Source organism: Bactrocera oleae, chromosome 5 (genome assembly GCF_042242935.1).
Source record: "Bactrocera oleae isolate idBacOlea1 chromosome 5, idBacOlea1, whole genome shotgun sequence".
Lineage (NCBI taxonomy): Eukaryota > Metazoa > Arthropoda > Insecta > Diptera > Tephritidae > Bactrocera > Bactrocera oleae.
The window spans coordinates 46,256,300-46,280,195 of NC_091539.1; the positions used below are offsets into that span (position 1 = coordinate 46,256,300).

Below are 23,896 nucleotides of genomic sequence, written 5' to 3' on the forward strand. Positions count from 1 at the left end.
AATTTAAAGGAATTTTGCCGAGTTGATAGTCCTTGGCCTGTCGAAATACGGGTCCGTTCCGGATATGTAGAGTCGACTGTGGTGGGTTAAGCTCGACGTTTCAGGCTTATGAACACCGAATTTATTTCCATACTCCAAAGAGCAAAACAAATTCATGTCTATACTACAATCCTGCATTGTTAGGTTAGGTTAGTCTGATAAGCTCGTGCGCCACGTGGAGAGCAGTTTTGGTCCTTAGTGATGCCAGATGGAGAGCCGTTACTTAGTTCATGAGAAGTAGTCATCCTTCAGGATGACAGTACTTTACGCGTATTGCAATGGGTTCTGCTGCCTCACTATCGAGACCTTTTGCAGTGTCTCATAACGTGGGGCTCCCAAGTGTTAGATGCTTTACCTTGTTAGTGAGGAACAAGTGCACCATTATTTCCCTGTTGCCTTGCTCTTTACATACAGTCATCACAATCTGTCAGCCCCATTTTGTTCCTGTTCCTATTTCAGCATACAGTCACAAGTGAGGTTTTTCCGCTGTTCGAGCATAAAGTACATACTATTGAGATAGAATGGTAGGCAGTTTGAGTGTCAGTGCTTTGTTTTAGAAACTTTGGATGATTCTCTTATGAAAAAGATAGACTTTTTCGAAAGCACTGTATAAACATTCATTGGTCACTTTAGAATTCTGTGATAGATCGCTCGACACTTGATTCCAGGTATAGAAGGTTATGTAGTTGCCGAAACATATGGCTCTTCAATAAAAATATAAATGTAAAATGGAGCCGAGGATGTGCTATTTATTTTCCGATATGCCTTCTCGTGAACTGAAACTGAAAGTTAAGATTTATATCCAGCTTCCGCACAGCAACAATAATTACATTTTCTCTTTCTAAATTTCGAAATAATTCACTGTCCGAATACATCCTCCTCAGCACGCCTGTTTCCCTCCTTCAAACCGCTGTGGCAATTTTTCACCTCTTTTCTTTGTTGCGTAATTTGTTTTTATTTTTAGAAAAATTTAATACGCAGCAGGCGAGCCAACGAGCTCCTCTTCCAAATCTCGCCAGATAATCATCAGCGGCAACCGAACATATTTAGCTATAATTGCGGTCATATGTGCACAACGCGCCACCTATGCCAGTGTGTGAGAGTGTTTGCTTTGGACAGCCCCCGGGGAATTTTAGCACAATGCGAAAGAAACGACTGTGGTCGTAAAACCATAAGAGCTGCGTTTGTAGAGAAGGCAGGGGGCGCAAAACGTATTTGCTCCAAATTAAACATTACGAGTGCTCTGTGACCCAAGCGGCCAACGCAGCCAACGGTGACCAGGCACCAGCTACCAGCGGGGTCAGCCAACTCCGTGATCAACAAAGCGTTGTATGGCGAACAAATGTTGACTCGACCCACGTATTTTCGCAAACCGCAGCGACCACTACACTGTTGTTGTTGTATTTAGCTGACTAAACGAGAGTGCTGTGAGGGGTGGTAGGGTAGAGGGTGGCAACGCGCTACATGCTAACCACTGGCCGCAGTAAATCACTGGACGCGGTGAGGCGCGCGCACACAAACGGCGACCAGCCGAGCAACAGCGGTGGGTTGATGCCACTGACCAGTGACCAGAGCCACGGACCTGTGTACTGAGGCAACCGGCGACGACGTGTGCATTCTGTCGAGGTGCTTCCGGTCAACGGCGGCGACTCAAGGCGACAGTGGGAGTGTGGGTGTGTGTGCGTCGCATCCTGGTTAATGGGTGCTTTGGTGTGTTAATGTGATGTTGGTGGATTAGTTGGGGGTCTGGTTGGTTGGCTGCTTGCCGAAGCTCATTCACATGTGAAATGTCAGCGCTGTGACTGTGACTGTGACAACAACAACAACAATGCTAAGAATAGGTAGCGAGAGCAGACATTAAATTAGAGTTTATTTCGCAATTAACGCCTGTTGCTGCCTCACCCACTGTCAAGTGTGTCGTGCTACGCGTACCTCGCTCCCCCCACAGCTTTGCTTTACATCACCGCTTCCGCTCTCGTTTGCTAATGGCTTTGACAGAAATTAGTGCTTCCTGCCGCAATGCCGTGGCTTACAACCAAACGACTGTGCTGACAGCCGGTTTATTAGGCTGTTGAGTGAATACGCATGTGTGTGTGTGCGTGTATGGATAAGTGGAATTGGAAGCGTGTGCTGTAGTGTGAAGTAGTTGGGAATGCTGGCTGAAAATATGTGCGAAAATCATTGAAATTGTTGCAATGGCATTTTCACTTAACGCGCTGTCAACACCTAACGGTGCCTGCTACACATATGCACACACATAAATATGTAAATACTCATACATAAATACACACACGTTTGAAGGTATGTAGCACTTTACAAATAACAGCACACCTCCTACCAACTCCCCTTGCCATTCGAGTTGCCATATCATACACCCTACTCATTTGTGGCGTGCGCTTTAAGCATCCACAATAACAATAACAAAAGCAACAACTGTGCCGCCTAAAGCCTAAATATTTAACGTTTCATTACAACTGCATGTTTTGGTGTCTGTGTCTGCTACAGGTGTAAATGGGAATTAATTAACCGCAAATACTATAAACATTGCAACACAGTGGCATGAACACTAATACTCCAGCACACACACACATGTGTATACATATATGCATATACACCTGCAAACATGAGCTTCAGTTATAGCGCTTAAGGCTCACAGGCGTAAATGCTGCCACTGGTTTATTTTATTTGGTTTTAAGCGGTAATGGTTATAATTTCACCAAAATATCAGATAATCCCCAAAAATGGAGTCAAATTTGTTTTAAATTTTGGGATAATTTGACAGCTAATTAATTTACAATATTTTTATGTGATTATTTATAGGTATCTCCCGATATGCTGCGCTGAGTACAATAAAGGGTGTTTTTTTTTAAACGTGCGATTTTCAATGAGCCAGTACTTTTTTTTGGAGTTAGTCTTGAGAGTTTTTACTTGACTCAATTTGGTTTGCCATTTCATAATGAACAAACTTACTTGGGAACAGGGTTTGCAAGTCGTGCAAGTTCATTACCAAAATAATGGCTCGATTTGCGCGACACATTGCCCGTTGCGTCTAATATTCGGTCCACAAAATTACACAGCAGAGTCGGTAATTCGAGCAATCGGTTTTGCACCACGGTTTACCTACTGAAGTGCATAATGCGCATCCAATGCACACCGAAGACGCTACTGTTGCTTTGGAGCTAAGTATCAAAAAATACGAAGAGAAAATAATGAAACCATTCGGCATCGCGGGCAATAATTGGAGCTGTGATCATCTACCTTATGGAATATTTTGCAGAAGAACCTTTGTTTGCGGGCTTACGAAACCCAACTCGTGCAAGAATTGAAACCGAACGACTGTCAAGCGCGTTTGGAGAATGGGCCCAAAACTATTTGTAGAAGACCACCGATGTCGATTTTCACAAGAAAGTTTTGTTCAGCGATGAAGCTCACATTTTTTTTAATGAATATGTTAATAAAAAAAAATTGTCGCGTTTGAAGTGATGATAATCCACAAGCCATTGTCCAGACGCCGTTACATCCTCCAGAAATCACTGTTTCGTATGCGACCTTTGGTTCTAACAAAACGACGTTACATGCCATCCAGCTAGCGAAACTACCAATTTATTAAAGAAACCTTTTACTGAGCGCATAAAAATTAAAAGAATTTGTATATAGGTAATAGTAGGTTCCACATGATAAGTAGTCGCATTTCCGTTAAACTTTAACTTTGAATTAAATAGTTTGGATATAAATTAGAGTATTTTACAATATCCACTTGGGAATTTCAAAAAAAAAATTAAAATTTTTAAATTCTTTTACCACATACATACTTATATTTGAATATATGATCTGATAAAAAGTTTCGGAGATTTGAGAGTATAATAGGGAACATTTTTTAACTCAGTGTAAATTAAACCAAACTTGAAACGAGTTTTTCACGAAACACTGTTTTCAAAAGAGGTGAGCAGAACTTTGCCGAAACGATCTATTTTTTTAAGCATCTCTGAAAAGTAAATCTTCTCACGAAAAACGACTTTTCGATTAATTCTTCGATTATTAACAGTACTAGTTTATATTAGTACCAAATTTCCTTTTAGTTTTAAGATTAGAGATACTTTTTAGGAGACTAGTTACTTTCATTTGGAGGTTATCCTGGTGATCAGCTGCGAGATCAAAAAAAAATCAAAACTTTTAATAATGAATCACCGTTTATTAAAGTACATTAAAGTCTGTAAATTTACATATTTTTATTTATTTATTAATTATAATGCCTCCTCAAACAAAAATCACAAAGAGCCCCGTTTTTCGGACAAGTCTCTGAATGTATCAGGGTCTAATTCCCATATTAATCTATGGCATGTTAGTAATCCAATTCAGAAAGGAACAGATTCTATTACGATTCCACCGGCTCAAATAACATTGTCATTGCTAATTGGAAACTTTCAACTTTTATTTCGTATATTTTGTGGTAACACTTCAAAAACTCGCTCTCTTTCATTCTGTTTTCTCTTTTTCGGAATTATACTCCCAGGAAGTTGCCCAGTTGCCAATACAGTTAATGTCAGTTACATGACTTCTAATCACTTTAAACATTGCACAAAATATAGTTTGGAACTATTTAAAGAAGGCTTGATCAAAAGAAAGCTCGATGTATGGGTATCACATGAGTTAACGAAAAAAACCTCATGAACCGAGTTTCTATATGCGTATTTCTGCTGAATCGCAACAAAATCGTTCCAATTTCGAAGCGGATTGTTACTGGTGATGAAACGTGGGTCACTTACGACAACGTCAAGCGGAAACGGTCGTGGTTGAATCGTGCTGAGCAGGCGTTAACTAAGCCAGGTTTGACGGGAAAGAGCTGCGAAAGAATACTAGAAGGCAATAGAAGAACTCTAATTTAGTGTTGGACATATGTGATTCCGGAAAATTGAACTACTTTAATGTTGGCCCTCTTCCAGCATTGAACCAAATGATGTGATTTGTGATAATGAAAAAGTCAACCTGATGACTTACACCCTAAAGCAGACTTGCCTTACAATAGAAGGCAAATTAAAATTCTTATATTTTTTCTCGATTTGTATACACATGAGGTTCTTAGAGGTAAAATAACCTCCAACGGAACAATATTAAAGTTAAATTCTACTAATGTGATACTTGCTAAAGATGGTCTATGAAAATATAGATATCAGTTTAATAAAAAAAAAATCAAATGAAATTTGCACCAATTTCGCAAATTTTTGTGTCCCTTAAGTGAACTAATGTCTCCACATGCCGAAATCAAACGGAAGTTTTAGACTCTGAGTGAAATTAAAATGACGCCGGTACTACTTGCTCCAAAGCCTTGGCTTTCACTTTCTTTTATTACCCAAGAGCACACCTCTCGAACACATACATATGAATACATTAATTATCTGACGGGGGAATAAGCTCGCACTTGCATATTGTTGCTCCTTCGGCTGCTTCATAACAAAGTCGCCGGTGCTAATCCTCATTTAATTTTAAAGTTCGAAGGTGTTGAAGATAATTTCTGAGCCACTCAACTTAGCGACACGGCTGGGGCAACATGCAGAGAAGTGAAGTAAGCCAAGAGACTGGCAGAGAGGTTTGATGCAGACAGGAGAGCAGCCAGCTGGTAAGCTAGGCAGTTGGAAAGGTGGGCGGAAGTGTTTTAAGGGAAGCCGCTAACTAAAATATACACATGTTCACATATATGGAATGATATGCAAAAATATATATACATATATATGTGTGTGTTATAACGTTTTCTTTACTCCCCGTGCGCATTCATGTGTGCGTTCGCTGCTCATAAAAAATATTTTATGGCAATGTCTTCCCACAGCGAAAGGGTTTCACATGTACGATGTATGTGTGTGCGCGCGTGTGTAGCCGCTCTGCGGTAAGTGGCAGCATTACCGCATCGCAGCGCTCAACGACGAGATAAAATAAATGGTTCCAGACATTGTCTTATGAATAAATTGTTATGGAAATCGAATTAATGAGTGCTGTGAAAGCGCCACCCACAAACTGAACCGAACCCACAGCACCGAACCACGCCGGCAAGCAGCCGAGGAACCAAGCAACCTGTCAGCTAAGCGGACTCTACCAGCCGGCAGCTGGAACCGGCAGTCATCGTCAGCCAGCTGCAGTTGCATAGTAAGCGAATTCTCACAGCCTCAGCTGCGGGTTTAATGCAAGATTTTGGTAGCATACCGTATGTGTGTGTGTGTGCATGTTTGTGAGGGCTGAGGTTAATACCTGAGCTTATTTGCCTAACTCTTTCGTTCGAACGTAATTTAATTATGCGTTCACTTTGTGCGCCTTTAAAGTTCTTATCTGCTCGCTGGCTTCTTCTTTTTTTTGTTTTTGTGTTTGCTCCACATGGCAATGCTGCGGGTTTTCGGTTTCACATTTTCTTTGGAATGCATAGTACTCCATAAAAGAAGACTGCGAAGCCACACAGCGACTGTCTCTCTTAGATGGCGCATAATGCAGCGAAGTTGTCAAGTGAGATGGCGTGTGGATAAGTAAGCGGGATTTTTATGAGCGTCGGCGGGTGAAATGTAGAGAAATTTAATCAAGCTAACCGAAGAACCCGCGAAAGGGTTAATGAGTGTTGTTGTTGTGTCGCCAAATTTGAATTTTAAATTTTTTTTACTCGAATCTGTCCGCGAAAGCCGTTGGAAGTTGAAGCGGTAGAAGTAAGGCAGGAATTGATGAAGAGTCTCTTTGGCTTGCGCAAGCTATCGTAAGTGTCTAATTACGCAGCAGCTTTGATACTTAATTGCTACATTTAAATAGTTTTAGCACTCTGATATGATATGATGTATTACAGAAGAAAGGAAGTAAGGAACGAGCAAACGATACTTAAAGAAATCCAGATCGATAATAAAAAAAAATATGAAATGAGTTAAAGAGCTTTGGAAATAAGTTTTAGGAAATCTAAAATGGTCTGTAGAACCAATTTCCAGTGAATGCAGGCCGACACTCGTCGTGGAAAAACCGTGATATAAATTATCATCTGGAATCTGGGTCTCATGTAGTATGGCCTTGGGTTTTAGTTTGTGATTTTAAAATGATAATCTCAATGACAATCGTTTTTTATTGAACTTGAGAGAAGATGAAGTAAAACAAAAAGATTATTTCATAAGCAGACTTTTCAAACTTGAAGCAGTCACAATTCCATTTTCTAAGATGTCAAAGGTAGACAAGCAAATACCCCTACGGAAATATAATTGCTAGAATTTTTAAAGAAAAGCTTAATTAGAAAAGTACTTAAGATCACGTGCCAGCTCATGAAGATTCAAGTAGAAAAAACCGGAGTAAATCGATTTAATAAGCTAAGGGCATGTTTTTATAATAGTTATTGGAATGTACCATAGATGTTTGAGAAAAATACAAAGTATAACGGATCAGGTTGGATAGTGACTTTTAGAGAATATCAATATTCAACCCTCTGCTGAAAAAGTTTCTTGAAAATCATTTTACCAATCGAATGAACGAACAAATACTGATCCGGATCAAAGAGATTAGAGCTTTTAAATATGTTCTGGGACTTGTGGACATAGAAATTTGAAAGGCCAAATCATAATTATATTACCCTAAAGTTGATACAAACTTCTCTATCTTTTCTTTTTTTTTAGAATTTTTAATAGTCGTGAATATTGAAAATGATAACCAACTTTTGTGTTCTTTATTCACATTTTAAATAAAAAATCGATGATGGAATTATAAGCATTTTCAAAACTTATTTTGAACCAAGAAACAATGGATAAAATTGAAGTCATTGTCAGAATATAATAAGATTGAACGTGCGAAAAATATTACTGGACTAGAAGTATCAGTATCTCGAAAAAGATCAAAACAACTCTTTTGCGAAATGGGTTCCGTTTCAGTTTTCCTATTGTAACAGCGTAAAAAACAAAAAGTCTTACATTGTTGCAGGGATGAGGAGAGTGGATGAAACCTAAAAATCTACTAGAAGGTATTGTCCGTATAATGATCGAAAAAAAATTTTAAATTGACAAAACAAAAACGGCCACATTTTTTGGCCTATCTATTTTTGATCAGATCAGGTTGTGTGGAGAACTATATATAATATAATACAAAACATGCAGAAAGAAATTAATTGTCTGTCTATGAGTAATCACTCAAGCCAATTTGAAAAATGCAGTTTTGAGTAAAGAAAGATAAACTGTTGGAGCTGATTGAACCGAGCGGCTACACTTTAGAAGGCTGTAACTCAATCACTATTTCAGGTACAGATTTAAGATTTTAGTATGCTAATTTTAAAGGAATAGACAATCAAAATATGAGAAAGTGTTTTTATTAAAATTTCACTCTAGGTGTGTTCCATAAAGGGCAAACTAAGTAGGTGGAGATGATCGGTTAAAGTCCGCACTAGATTATTCGTCCAATGACATTAAGACTACTAAAATACTAAAGAATATCAATCAAATTTAGACAGCTATGCGAATTTATTCTCGGTGTATAAAAATAAGGTATTAAGGAAGTGGTATGATATAACAATTAAAAAAAATTTCGACTGAAATTGCTAAAGTGAGCCTTGTTAAAATCGAATATAATAAAAATACAATTTATTTGGCATGGACCTCTTCAACTAAATCTTTTTGCACTTTCAACGTCTAAACAAATTACTGTCAAATGTATATTTCCGGGATATCACTTTGATATTTCACTTCCTGAGAGAAGAAGTCAACGCTATATGCGAATTTCCTAACGCTACTGCAATCAAACAAGATTTTGCAACCATTCCACCGTACACCCGCCTACTTTTTTTACCGTAAATAACGGTAGAATTCGCCTGCTTTTTTAGAAGTCAGTTTTTTGTTGTTGGTTGCTGCTGTTTGCTTACAAAAGCTGGTATTTATTGTATGAAAGTCAATTGAGATCAAATCATTTGGAAGCAAAACAGTTGATATGTTGCGGCAATTGACAAGCGCTCACACACATATACCTACACACAGTCAGGCATATATTTGCGAATATACTCGTACATACACATACATAAATATTTATACAGCTATGTAGTATGAGTATCATGTGGGAATTCTTTGCTTCAATGCTCGCTTTTGTAGAAGCGCATGTGTGTGTGCGTGTGATTATACGGCTGACTGTGTGTGTATGTATGCCTAGCTCTAGCAATTGCTCAATTCAATTTCCGATTGAGTGCGCGCTGCTGCCTCGATTGAATCACTTGACTCGCTCTTGCACCTTTGACTCGCTTTTTGATGTGAAGCCACACACATTCGAGCAAACTCACTACTTTCGCCTTTGGCTTTCTGAGAAGTTATTGTGCGCTGTCAAATGTCGCATACGAACACACACACCCATACAAATAACTAGTACATACATTCCTTCGCATTCAGGTGCGTTAACTTTATGAGCGGGATTAGTTGAATAATGTAATTTGTCGTCGTCGATTGCATTCGCTGCGTTGCCATTTTCGGCGCCTATTGTTGCTATTAACATTTTTTATTATGCTGCGTGCCTTTTGTCATTTCACATACTTATATATATTTGTGTGTGTGTATGTATTTGCTGTTGCTTAATAGGCACATTATGCGCACAATAAGCTCAAAGTATTCGTCAAGGACTCTACCATTTCCACTTGATCAGCTCGTTTCCGGCTCATTTGTTCGCTTTGTCAGGGAGTTATTGAAAATTACCGTTTTACTGTTATTGTTGCTATTACTGTTTAGATTGGTGGCTTCAAATCATTGGTTACTGATTTCCTTACTTGCTTCCTTCCTTGGTTAAGGCATAGTAGCTGGGCTAATAAATATTTGATAAGCACTTTTCCACTTAGTAAATGTTAATTTGTTGCGATTTTGATTAGCTTTTGCTGATTTACTAAAAATTTATATATTTTATTAATTGCATTGAATTGCTAACGAAAATTTATTGCTCGAAATCGAATAGGTTAGGTTAGGTTGCATTCTATTGCTAATTCCCAAGATAGGTATCGCATTTAGATTGCTAATGACATTTTTTTTTGGGAGCCTGAAAAATCTTGTAGTTAGATATTTTGTATCGAAAAATTGCCTTGAATACATTACAAACCAGCTTAGACCTGCAGTTCACTAAAATAATTGTGAGACTCCTTTATCTAGCAAAAGATAGGACCGTAAGGCAAGAAGTGTTGAAACGACACTACCTCTGCTAAACAACTTTTTCAACGGTCACCAGATAAGAGTTTTAACCTCCATGGTCGTTGATTAGGAAATTACCAGTTAAATTCTGTACTACCAATGAAAGTCGAACTCTGTTGACCTCTGCAGGTGTACTTCGGGCCAAAAGGTAAAATTCTGGTTATAAATTTTAAACTTTTCCATTTCAAAACCTTTTCTCTAAAAACTTAAGACCAATATAGGAACCGCTAGATCAATATATATTCAAGTTCTCAAATTAAGCTCAATAACAGAAAATGAAAATCCTTTGAGACAAAGCTTAATAGTAAACGGAGTGCATGGTTATTTTTGGCCGTGCCTCAGTTGGTTCATAATGTTACAATACTAATGCGTGATAGTAGATAACTCCTCTCCTATAACTGCCCGGATAGTATGCGATATGCGTCTCGACGTTCTCCGCAAATTAGGGGGTTTTTATTTTCAGGTCCGCGTCGGTTGAGAAGGACTTAATTTCAGAATCCTCTTCTTTTCATATGTACCATCTGATCAAATTTGACCCAGACTGGTGCACATAAATTACGCACGTAAAGTGAATAGATAAACATTTTTCTCCTAGATTGATACAACGTTTTTGTTTTATGGAAAAAAATTGGAACAACACGTTTGCTTGAAATTTTGTCTTCAACGCAATCATACCTGCGGTATCATGGAAAATGTTGCAGAAGTGTTTTGAGGAGCCCACTTTAGCACGCATACAAGTATTACAGTAGCCCAAAGCATTCAGTAAAGGCGTGAACTCATCGAAAACTTGAATCATGTAAGTCGTCCAGCCACCTCTATTATTGACGATAATATCGAAAAAGTTAAAGAAACTGCGCTGGAAAATCGCGTTGTTCGCATCGACTTATATATTTTGGTTAATGTATGAAACGTGTCACTGCTATACTTTTACCAAAATACCTGAATTTTTTTCAAAAACGACGTCAAGTAGAGGTCGCAAAAGAGATGCTTGACAACGAAGCCGAGAATCCTGCATTCATCAAAGGCAAGCATTACTGGTAACGAGACTTGGCTTTATGAATACGACATTGAAACCGTCCAAAAATTAGCGAACGACACTATAAAAGTAGGCCAAATTGAAAAAATTCCAAATTGGCAAATTTTATTGGCTCCGGGGCCTATTTTGAAGGTGATAATAAACTTTTGTTTTAAAATACGTGAGAATTAATTTCTTTTTTTCAGTCTGGGTTAAATTTGATCAGATAGTACATCATTGGAACACTGGAATAACGCCGGAGACTAACGGCTTGATTAAGAGAATGAAAACGCACTACACTTCGAACAATGAGCGGGATGCTTTTTATAGTATTTCTCAAGAAGTAAAGCAATCGTAACTTTTCTCCATCTCGCAATGCTGGGGGCTAACCTCCTTAATTTTAAAACTCCGCGTTTTCCAGGCGTAACCTAGATAAACGCAATTAAAAACATTTTCTCACACTTCACGGCCTATAAAACCGTACAACTGATTCTAGATCAATGAAATTCTCGCTTTACAGTACGCTTAGCTCTGGTAGAACAGACTACTGGTGTAATCTCAAAATCATTCCGAAAATTTTCAATTCTTCAAGTTTGAAGTTTATCTTCAACCAACTATATTTAAGAAATAGCTTCTTTAAATTTTAGTATTTCATTCTGCTATGAGCCACTGCCACGTTTGCTGCACATTTTAAAGACAATGTAATCTATTGTGCCATACAATCAATACCCGAAATGCTCGCAAAGAGCCAAACCTAAGAGTGCTCATCAAGAGTTTTGGGGGGAAACACACACAGTCACAAATAAGAGGCATTTAGTATACACATGCAGGATATGCTGTAACAACAGAAAACCGCCTGTCGTCACCCTTAACGCGCTTTCACCCCTCCTCCAGCTAAAATACATTTAAAATTTTGCTAGCTGAGGTTTTAATTTATCCCGAATTAATGAAAATAGCCAAAAATTGCTACAAAACATAGACAGAAGCGGAAGAACATACACAGACTTGATTATAAATAAGCAAAAGAGCCACACATCGATTGGAAATGAAGCAATAATACATATAGGTATATATATATATATACGTATGTATATAATGATGTATATGTGTATGTGTGTGTGCTGTAAGAGCGAGAAAAGGTCGACTGCAAAATAAAATTAAATAACCCCAAATATCGAGTAGAAGGAGTCAGAGCGGCAGTAAGTGTGTGAGCGGAAGTGTGTTTCTCAAATGTGAGATTGTATGCGGGTGTATGTGTGTATGTGTGAGTTCATCAATGCCAGCAGATAATGTGGCAAATGCGCTGGAAGAATGTTGAAGAAACAAAATCAGTCGGCATTGTATAAACACACGATTTGCAAAATGTTAGCCCTTGTAAAAAATACTGGCGACGGTGGAGCGGTAAGCGGAAGGCAATGGACGAGACAAAGCGCCTAGTTGTATGCTCGTAAAATAACTGCTGATTGGAAATCTTGTGGGGATATGAATGCCTAAGTAGCGCTGGCTGAGCGAGTGAATATATGTTTGGGTGTGTGTGACTTCCTGAGCGTGTATGTTCCTACTGCCCATGCAAGGCACACACACCACCAAAAGCTTTACGAAAATGGAAAACATAATAGTTATACAATTAATGCTTTGGCTTCGAGAATCAAGTGGAGTGTGGAGTAGAAGAAATGGCTGTGATTTTCCATATAATTGCAAATAAGTGTGTGCATTTAGGTGTTTATTATTGGCTGTGAAGAGCGCTAGTGAATAGGTGTGTGTAAGTGTAAGTGTGTGTGTCGGTGGAAATTTGCGGCTGTGTTTCGGACTATCCCATGAGAGCTTTGCATTTTCGGGCCAAAAGTGTGCACGGACTTCAACGTGCCTTGTGTTTGCTGTGTGGGAGTACGTGCTCAAGAACCCCTTTGGCGTCAAGTGGTGGAAGACCTTTCCCCGTCCCAGTCTATGCATTCAAGTGGCTGTGTGTACCAAGGAAATTAAGTTTGTGTTTACAAATGTGGCGCTGAATAAAGAAATTTTCTGCAAATGAGTGTAAGAAACTGAAGTAGAAAGGGAATGATTTAATACAAGCTTTACACTTCGCACTAAGATCTACCAACAATGTTAAGGGAAGGCATTGGTCATAGTAAATCCACGAATCAATTTGGAACGGAATAATAGTTAAACAAGAGATAAGTATTTTAATTTTACCTAATTTTTTTAAACAAATACCAAGAGAGAATGATAAGAAGATGGTTAATATTTCATAATCCAAACCTCTGATAACGCTTCACTCGAGAGCATCAAAATTATCTCTAAATCGACATATACTTAATCTATGTAGACTTTTAGCTTTAATTAATAAGTTTGGGAGGATTTAAGCCCGAAGTGTTTCGAAAAACAGAGCAGACTTGAGAAGAATCTGTTGAAAACGGTTGAAAATAAAAGAACAAAAATTAAAGGCAAATGAATTTACGGACGATCTTTAGTCAGGAAGAGGAAGGAGTGGCAGAATTTATAAGGGTTAAAGATGGGCTATCTCGATTTCCGGTAAAACTACCAGTCTGATAGAAAAAAGTTATATTGCAAAGTTGTAGATAATGAAGAGATCTACAACTTTAGTATTCACATCTTTTGGACATAACCTCAAATCTCCACTGTCACCGTTCTTCCAAAGACACTTTTAACCGATATACGATATGAGTATATTGGATTGACTGCTGCTTGGCTGTCTACGTAAATGTTGATTCTGAAGTTGTCTGCTGATGTATTAGAGACTGATTCCGCGGCTTTCTTAATAGCAAAGACCTCTGCTTAAAATATACTGCAGTGGTCCGGCAACTTATGCCTTATGCCAAACTTTGGGCAGTATTTCCCCGGATGTTTGAAAATTCTGTGCTTATGGTATCCTCGCACCAACTCCGTCCTCCATTTTTGAGCCATCCGTATAAATGTTCAATGTGCTGCGCTCCAACCATCTTTTTCTATATTTAGTCTGAACCTTCTTTCCCAATTAAAGAGTGGGATCTTATAGTCAGTGCTTGTCAAACCGCCATTACCCACCGAGCTATGCCCGAAGGTTCTATAGGTAAATTCTCCTGCTGTTAGTAGTCGCCCCGCCGATTTTGCGGTGCGGATTTCAGTGAAGAGGTCTATAGATGGCAGGTTTATCGCTAGTTCGAGAGCCGCCGTTGGAGTGGTCTTTAGAGCTCAAGTTATGCACAACGCAGCGAGCCTCTAAACCCTCCCCATTGACTTCCGGTAGAGATATTTCCGTACCGCTGCCCACTATACTACTGCACCGTAGAACGGAATTGGTCTTACAATAGCTGTGTAGCACCAGTGCATGAGAGAGGGAGGCAACCCCAGGTTGTGCTGAGTAGCTGGTCTAAAATATTTATTTTTCACTTTATTTTTATTTTATAGCAGAAAAAAATTTATAATTTTCAATTGAAAGTCGAACAAATGAGGTTTATTATTCTAACCACTTTCTGTTGATCAAAGATCTTAGAATAGCAGATTTGACTTTCCAGAGAAAAAAATTGTGGCTGTTGGATAGGCAAGTCTCGGAATTCAATTGCAGTTGTGTAGGTTTAAAATATGGCAGCTTGGCAATTATAGGTGACTTTTCAGAATCCCACTAATATAAGTAATCACCTATTTAAAGCTTATTATAAAGCTGATTCTCTAAAGCTATCTTGATGTCATTGACGATAATCACAAAAAAAGCTCTATTTTCCAACTAAACCTTTCAAACATCCACTTACATATCCATTCTTCTATTTGTTCGCATTCACTTGTTTCTATAATTAGCTCAAAAGTATTTGCATACAAACACCGCTCAAAAGATAAAACACAATTGCTTGTTGAATAAATATGGAAATCACTTAACAATTTACCTGCTACAATTACTTCATTAAGAGTATTTAAACATTTGCCGCCAGAAAGTCGCTCAAATGACTAGCAGTGTTCCGTTGCTTGCGTGAGCACACTCCTCAAACCACTATTTACCTATTTTTCACTATTCTATAATTCACTTCCGTTTGCGGCAACCGTCTACGCCCCGCCTGTGCCTTCGACTTTACCTCCGCCGCAGAGCCACTAGGTCGCTTTATCTAATTACATCAATGGCCATACAACGCCTCAGATATCAAAGTGAAATTGTCCGCTCTACTTCCGTACACTTGCCACGCCCCCCGGTTGCCTCACCCCGCGCTCGTGTAAGATATCTTGTCAGACAACTCCTTGTGATGTCAATTTCTTTAATTCACCAGCAGCGTTCGACGTCTTTCACTTTTACCTTTTGACCAGCTAAAATTTGCCAAGAAGAAAAAGGCGAGTTACTTATATTTACAAAAGCGGCAAAAGCGCATCCTTTCGTTGCTTTTTGATCCTTTCGGTTCTTTGTTTTACCCAAAGAATGCTTCCAGCCAAGTTACACAAAATGAGCTGCTTTTAACACTTAAAAATGCGTTTAATGATACTTTGAAATACAAGGCGCTAAGGAGTTTAACGGTATCTGCCATGTAGCAATGGATACTCAAAGGTATTCGAGAGTCGAGTGGTGTAAGCATATCCTGCCGAGCAACAGCAGAGCACTGGCATCACCTTTGACTCCTATTTGGGAGTGGGTGGAGAGCTTTGAAGAATTCAGTCGTTTAAAGCGTGGATGTTGTTGCTTTTAATTTTGTTTATTATTTGACAGCAACTTTAAAGGAAATCTAAGTGAGTAATATTTTCTTTTGATTGATTTGAAACATTAGTATAAGTGATCTACTACAAGATGAATTTATTAATGCCATATTCTTTCTGACAAATAATAGCTTAAAATGGCTTAAAAGTGTTGCAAATATTCTTCTAATATCCTTTCACAACAGTCCTCATTTCATTATAATTCTTTTAACAGTAATGCTGAAGATGCACACTTTGCATCTCCAAATACCAGATTATTCTATACACATTAAAGTCTAAATCAATCATCTCAACTTCAACCGAAACCATTATAGGAGTTCCACAGGTACACTTGACTAAGTGGTCACGAGTGGTCACTAATACGAAATTACGGTTACGTAATAGTTGAACATTTTTTAAGGATTGTACTTTATCATGACCAAAATTATTTGAGTGGAACAAAGCAATCAGTGAATGCCGTAAAGTCTTTGAACACTTGCCTCGAAACGTCCATTCATCTCTGTGAATTACGATTACACAGAAAAGTTAAAGAAACAGTGCTTGAAACCCGTCGTAGAGGATCTCCACATCTCTTCTGGATGGTATAAAGCGTGTCAATGCTAAGGTCCCTACATTCATCCTACGCATCTTTACTGATGACGAGATGCCGGTTTATGAATAAAACGACCAACAATCTAGCGAATGGCGCTATAAAAATTAGTTCAAACCGAAAAAACAACGTCAAAGTCGGTTAAAAATTACGGTGATGCTTATCGTTTTCTTTGATTACCGTTTTGTGGTTCACCATTAATTTGTTTCACAGGGTCAAATGGTCAATAAGAAATACTATTTGGGCTTTTGAGACACTACTACTTTTTCGATCAAAAATTGATTGATTAAATTTACCGGAAGCTCTATTATAGTCAAATTTATTCCGAGAAAAGAACTCGAGGAACGATGCTGTCGGATGAGACGCTGACGATGTTGTTCTAATGGTTAAAGGAAAATTTCTAAATACGGTCCAAGAGCTAACCGAAGATGGGGACTCTCACATTGGTGATGTTTTGGCTCTACGAAATCGTAGTCAAGCCAATAATGTTCAACGGTGCATTCGTCTGGTGGAGGGCGCTCGAAACAGCTACATTTGGTAGCCGCTCTCATCGGTATCTCTGATGCGCTGAGGATTACACCAATAATAGCACTTAATGTCATTTTAAACATAGCACCAGTGGATATTGGCGGAAAGTGCATAGTTGCGAAGTGCGTTCTAAGGCTCAGAGAAGCTGGGTATATGAAAGGGTTCGAACAAGGTCACGCCGAAATTCTTTCCTCACTCAACTGCATTCCTGAAAACTTGGATCACTACATCGCAGAGGCCACTCATGATTGCTTTTTCGCTGCTACATACGTGAGCTATTTCACGGATGGTTCGAAGCTGGGTGGAAAGGTTGGAGTGGGAGTTTTCTGGAAGAAGCTTTCCGTCAATTTTAGTTCTAGACTACGGGACCACTGTAGAGTTTTACAGGGAGAAGTTACTGCTATTAAGGTGGCGGTAGACGTACTGTAGACAGCAGAGCGGTAATACTAGCGTATGCTCAAAGCTAGTTAAGAAGTGTCTGTTTTCTCTAGAAATAACTTAAATCTGATTCATCATCAGACTGCAAAGTCGATGAGCTAGCCAAAGGGAGCACCGCTTTTATTGCAAGACTGGGGCTGAAAAATGTCGGTAGTCTTATTCGCGGCGAACAAGAAGATATAGCCGAAACTGACATTAGCCGCCTCAACAAATTTATGATAAGCTCAAAGCGCTTTGTCGATTTGTAGAAGTCTTATGATCTATTATATAGGAGTTTAAGGTACCATAACGCACCAGCGTACTAAACTGTCCAAATGAAATCCCTCTTAGCATCGAGCTTTTAACGTAACCTAAGGAATTTACCAAAAACTGTCTTGATTTGACAAGTGTCATTGATTGTCGTCCATGTCGAAATATGGCGAATATTGCAGATAGGACAAAAACGTATCTCGATGCTACGGCTTGAGAAACTTTATCACTCCAGAACAGTTTTAAGAATTAGTATAAAATACTTCCTTAGTACCCCATATAGAGAGTGGAATTTATGTTTGCTACGAAAAGTGTGAAAAAGTATAGAAAATTAATTAGCTCATATAACTGAAAAAAATAATACGAATAGAGTTAATGGCAGAAAATATCAATTGAATGCCAGAAATTAACGAAACTCGGAAAACTTAATTTCAACTACCGTTAGCAAGGCATAAGAGTAGTAAAAGCGTAAGGATACCTTGTGCGACGAGCTCAGCGAGGTAAATGAACCGTACGCTTTACGACTTTACGATGTCTTAATGTAATTTTATGTTCGATTTAGTAGAAACTGAGACGAAAATACGCGCACAAGCACAAAAACTAGGCACAGTAAGCGAAGGGAATTGAGCCGATTAGCAAGCAAATTGAACAATAAGGCCGTCTCAGCACACATCACAGCCTAATAAAATAAATTACCGAAAACAAGTTGTTTTCCAATTTTACAATTTAACAACTTGCACAAATAAGGTAAAAAAATAACAAAAAAGAGCAATCGCTAAAAAGGCACCAAAGTCTGATAAATATGTTACAACAACAGAATATCTTGTAAAAACAGCAAAGAGATTTAAAAAAGAGGATAATATGCCTACAGACTGACAGTGGCGAGAATCCTTTCATTCGCTCACACTTCGCTGACAAAAGAGTTGAAGTAGTGAGGCTGGAAAAAAGTAAGAAATTACATGGCTGGAATAGAAAAGGAAAAAAGAATGAATTTGGTAAGAAGCAAATTTTTCGAATTGTGCGCTTGAGACTAATAAAATCAACGACGTGGAACTTCGAAATGATGCTCGGCTCACTTACTGCTGGAATCGTCGTGACTACCGTTAGACAGTCAGCTTTGTCGCTATAGTTGCAGCGCCAACCAGCAGCTAGCTATAGCTAGCGAGTAGTCGAGCGCAACCTGTGGGCCTGGGCGGCCTGAATGTACTTTAGTGTCTGTGGCAAGTGAAAGTTGAAAGCCGCACATGCCGCCGCTGCCACCGCTGCTGCTTAGCAGTTATTCACCCGCTGGAGCGTGGGAGATATTTGAAAAGAAAAACTCCGGAATGTTTATGAGTCTGTGACCCGCATGGGTGAAAGGGTTTATGCCTCGCTTAAGCTTGCCAGTTCACCAATGTCGCATGCCACCCTTCGACGTTGCAGCGCTAAGCAGAATTGGACCATGCTGAGCACTTTCTTCCAGCGAAAATCTTATACGGGTGCGCTGGGGAGTGAAAAGCGATTTTATGAGGGTTTGAGATTATGTATTAATCGCTTTAGTATTGTTGTTGCAGCAATAAAATACAATAAAAAGAGAAAAAATAACAATGCAAGAAAAAAAGTGAGCAGCAGAGTGACGCATTCGCTTGCTATGCAAAACGGCTCTTTGAAGGGGTTACGAAGATTTAATTCGCAATTGACAATGTAAATGTTGTTGTGACAATGAGCATTGCTATTGTTATGTTATTTATGCATTTTTTTCGCTTTACTCGTGCGCTAATGCTTACGTTAAGCATGCTAAAATGTTGTATGATTTTATAAAAAGTTGCTTTAAATTGCTGAAGATACAGCTGAAATTACCGTTATATTGCCTTATTTCACTTTTCTGTCTAATATGCCCTTTTTACAGTTTTTATAGCATACTTTAAGGCTTAAAGTGAGTTTGCAATGCCTGTTGTGATAGCTCATTAAGGGCGCTATAAAGAGTTTAAAGCTACGCGAAGAAAGAAAAGAGAGAAAAACTAAAAATATACATAAAAAGAGAAAATTGGAAGGGGAAGTAGACGGTTTTGGTTGACAAAGTGGGAAGAAGTGAAGATTGAGAACACGCAATATCAATTTTAATTGATTGCGAACGCTAAACTTGCTGGTGAGTTTTTTAGAACTTATATCATAATGTATATATGAATATACACTAAGAAAAATGGTAGTTTATGAACATATGAAACAAAAGTCGAATTAGTCTGTCTATACAATTCTCAAAATTATATTGAATCGAAGCGATTATTCCTAAATCTTATAGTAGTTAAGTTATAGATGAAGGCAACATATCGAAGCTATAATACCCTTCACAAATGCAAAATATTCTTACAAGAACTTGATTTTGTTTGGTCAGTTTGTATGATAGCCATATGGTATGTATAGTGGCCCGTTGCCTTGGAAAATACCACTTTGCAAATTACCTGATATCGCGTCTGCTGCAAAATTTTTCCATACATGGACTGGATTTTGGTCGTTCAATTTGTGTTTCAGCTACATGTGGTCTGATATCGGCTTTTCCGACAAATGAGTAGTTTCTTAGGCAGAAAGGAAAGATTAGATCTTTAAGTTGAATTTGATCGGTCAGCTATATTATATATATAACAAGTAAGGAAGGGCTAAGTTCGGGTGTAACCGAATATTTTATACTCTCGCAAAGTCAAATAGTATACTCGTTTGAGATTTCTTTGTGGATTAACTGATATACTGAGATACTCGTTTGAGATTTCTTTGTGGATTAACTGATATTTTCGGTAGAAGGTCAACTATAGGCACTGGGGTCCACATATTTAGTACCTAGGGGCTTAAACAGTTTTGTTTCGCTTTAGACAATTTTTGGCCACAAGGTGGCATACTTTAATCGCATTATTCACGCAAAGTTTTATCCCGATACAGTCATTGTTGCCTGATTTGCATAGTGGAAAGTGAAAGAATGAGATGGAATTTAAAATGTTGTTATATGGGAAGTAGGTGTGGTTCTAGTCCGATTTCGCCCATTTTCGCAGTATGACATAGAAATATGAAAAGAACGCTAGCCACCGAATTTGGTTGAAAGCGGTTAAGCAGATCTCAAGATATGGGTTTTCACCTAAAAGTGGGCTGTGCCACGCCCACTGTCTAATTTTGAACGCGGTTCCTATAAAGTCGTCTTATACCATTTCAGAGATAAAATTTAATGTCTCTGGCGTGTTTAGTGCTTGATTTATCGCGCTTTTAGTAGTTTTTAACAGTACCGTTATATGGGGAGTGGGCGGAGTTGCCACCCGATTTCAACTATTTTTACACCGTCAATAGAAGTGCTAAAAACATTTGCTTCCAGTGAATTTTGTTATTATAGCATTAGCGGTTTAGGAGATATGCACATTAAACCTATTAAAGGCGGGACCACGCCCACTTTTAAAAAAAAATTTTAACTGCAGATGCCCGTCCCTAATTTGATCCTGTGTACCAAATAACAGTCTTGTATCTTATTGCGGAGCTTAGTTATGGCAAGTTATTTGTTTTTGATTAATGGCGTTTTGTGGGCGTGGCAGTGGTCCGATTACGCCCATCTGCAATACCAACCGTCTCACAGTACCATGAAACATGTCTACCAAGTTTCATAAAGATATCTCAATTTTTACTCAAGTTAGAGCTTGCACGGACGGACGGACAGACGGACGGACGAACAGACGGACGGACGGACAGACGGACGGACGGACAGACAGTCACCCGGATTTCAACTCGTCTCTTCATCCTGATCATTTATATATACATAACCCTATATCTAACTCGATTAATTTTAGGTGATACAAACAACCGTTAGGTGAACAAAACTATTATACTCTGTAGCAACAGGTTGCGAGAGTATAAAAATTTATTTTGCTTACCAGTGTTCAGTAGGGTGTTTCCTTCAACAACAATAAAGATTAATATATTAAAAAAATTTAGACAAATAAATAGATGAATGCATTTCAAGATCCATAATAGGACAGTCCCTCAAGTATTCTATCTTATTAAAAATTCTAATCTGTTAATTAAACTTACCAGTTTTCCACGGTGTCCCGTTTCCTAGCCGCAAACTTACTGGATATCACGCTGTCTTAATCATCTTGTCGCCATTAATAAATCAGAGTCATTAAAAATGCAAAAATCCAGCTGAGAAATAAACAAACAAAAAATACAAAGAAAATTAAAAACATAAAAAATTAACAGCAAATGAAGGAAAGCGCAACTGTAAAAAGGCGCGAACCAAAGCATAAATATAAAAACGGCAGCGATTCGTAAAAAAATAACACCGAACGCGAGAAAAAGCGCGACCAAGTGAGAACTGAAACGCAATCGGACACAGCGGTGCCCACCAAAGGTGTTGGCGGTGAAAGTAGAGAGCAGAAAAAATCGAAATTATAAGCATGGCACACAAAAGGACACTTTACAGACGAATGAATCTAATTAAAATGTAATTATAATTGTAGCCGTTCAAGGCGGAAGTAACCCAGGGTAACGCAGCGGACACCACCGTGCGGCTGGTGGCGCCGTCACCGTCGATAGATAATCAGCACCGGCGGAAGCGTTTGTTGCCTTGAAAGAATTTTCTCTTCTAATTTTTGGTCACACAAATCTTTTTTCATTTTTTTTAAGGTGGATGCGGGAAAAAAGTGATTAAGTATTTAAAGCAGCAACGCTAAATAAATCCTAACTGCATGTGGGAAAACTTTAAGAACATTGATGTAAGAAAGTGAGGGAAGGATTAGAGCACTAAACTTAAAAGTGTTGGATTATTCCTTACATTGTTTTTGTGAAGAGTGTATTTTGAATAACTGGTTTAGTCTCTTAATAAATTTACATTTTTTTAAATAATTTTATTTATATCTTTGGGGCAGGACTTTGCTAAAACACGTAATTTAAAAATTTGTGAAATTTGATAAATTATTCTTTACAAATTCAAAGGAAAACACGTACTTACATAAAGTGTATACGAACCATATTGTGCAAGCAATTGTGCTAACATTAGGGTGATTCGATTTGTTTGAATATAAATATTCCCACATGAAGTTCCTCTAACAATTCTAAAGAATACTTAAACCCTTTAGCTGTGTCTTAAACAGATCTGAGTCAATACAAAATTAAGGTCTGCCCGAGAGATATGCCTATGTATAGCATGAAATATATGCCCTGAACAGGGTCGATTACCGTGACGAGCTGAGCCGATTCAGCATTATTCGTCTGCCTATCCGTCCGTCAGTTTGTCTCTTTGTACATATGGGAATTAGTTCCACAGGCTTCGAGATATCGATCAGGAATTTTGCACGCGTCCTTATTGTCAAAGGCAGTAATGAAATCTCCGAAAACAGTTTTTAGATTGGACCACTATAACATATAGCTTTCATACAAACTGAACAAGATAAAGATCTTTCTACACACTTTTCTGCAATAAGGATTGCACCGGTGCAGGATATTACATCTTCGTTTTTTTCTGATATATACCCTTCAGAGTTCTTGTCTCATGAAACACTAAGAGATTCAATATTTTGCAATTCAATGAATAGGAAGAGAAGAAAAAAAAGAAAATTAGCACTGATGGACACGGAAGTTACCGAGCAAATTAAGACGGCGTAGTTGAGCTATGGTTTCGATAAGATTTCATTTAATTAAGATCCCTCTCTTCACGTCTTCTTCAAATTAATCAATTTGCTTTACCATATTTTCCTCGAACTTAATTTAGACAATATTGAGAGGGCAGAAGCGTTAGATTGAAATTCTCTAGTGAGCCGTAAACGAGAGAGACCAGCTAATACATGGAGGCGACAAGTTGAAGCAAAGTTGCAAGATACAGGCCGTTTCTGAAGACAAAGCAAGCAAGAGGCCCTGTGTTCCACGTAGGAACTCTGGGAGAATATAGATATGTATATAGAAGTATCGTTCTGGGTCTCGTTATTATAAAATTTTAAGTTTTTGCAGTCGATGCTAGAAATACTAGGTTATAACCGCTATTATATCAATAAACTCTGTCGACTAAGATGGTCACTGAGCTATTTGTTCGTACCTATACCAACCAACTTTAATACTCCCGACTTAGAAGGTAAGTTTTTAAGTGATCGCAAGCCCGTAAAAAGTGTGTGCTGCGGTATCGAATGAACGGGTTAAACATAAGGCTTACATTTTATACCAAAGCTCCTGAGCTATAACTATCATTGAAAATACTCGTCGAGT

General features: G+C 38.4%; 1 protein-coding gene across 10 annotated transcripts in view; it reads right to left on the minus strand.

Moving 5' to 3' along the window:
• LOC106616069 (myelin transcription factor 1) overlaps positions 1-23,896 on the minus strand; it is a 210,764-nt gene that overhangs the window by 109,457 nt on the left and 77,411 nt on the right. For all 10 annotated transcript variants that reach the window (XM_070109909.1, XM_070109911.1, XM_070109908.1 and 7 more), the window contains one exon: positions 21,731-21,841. The gene's annotated coding sequence lies outside the window, so the exon portion shown is untranslated. The remainder of the gene's footprint in view (positions 1-21,730; positions 21,842-23,896) is intronic.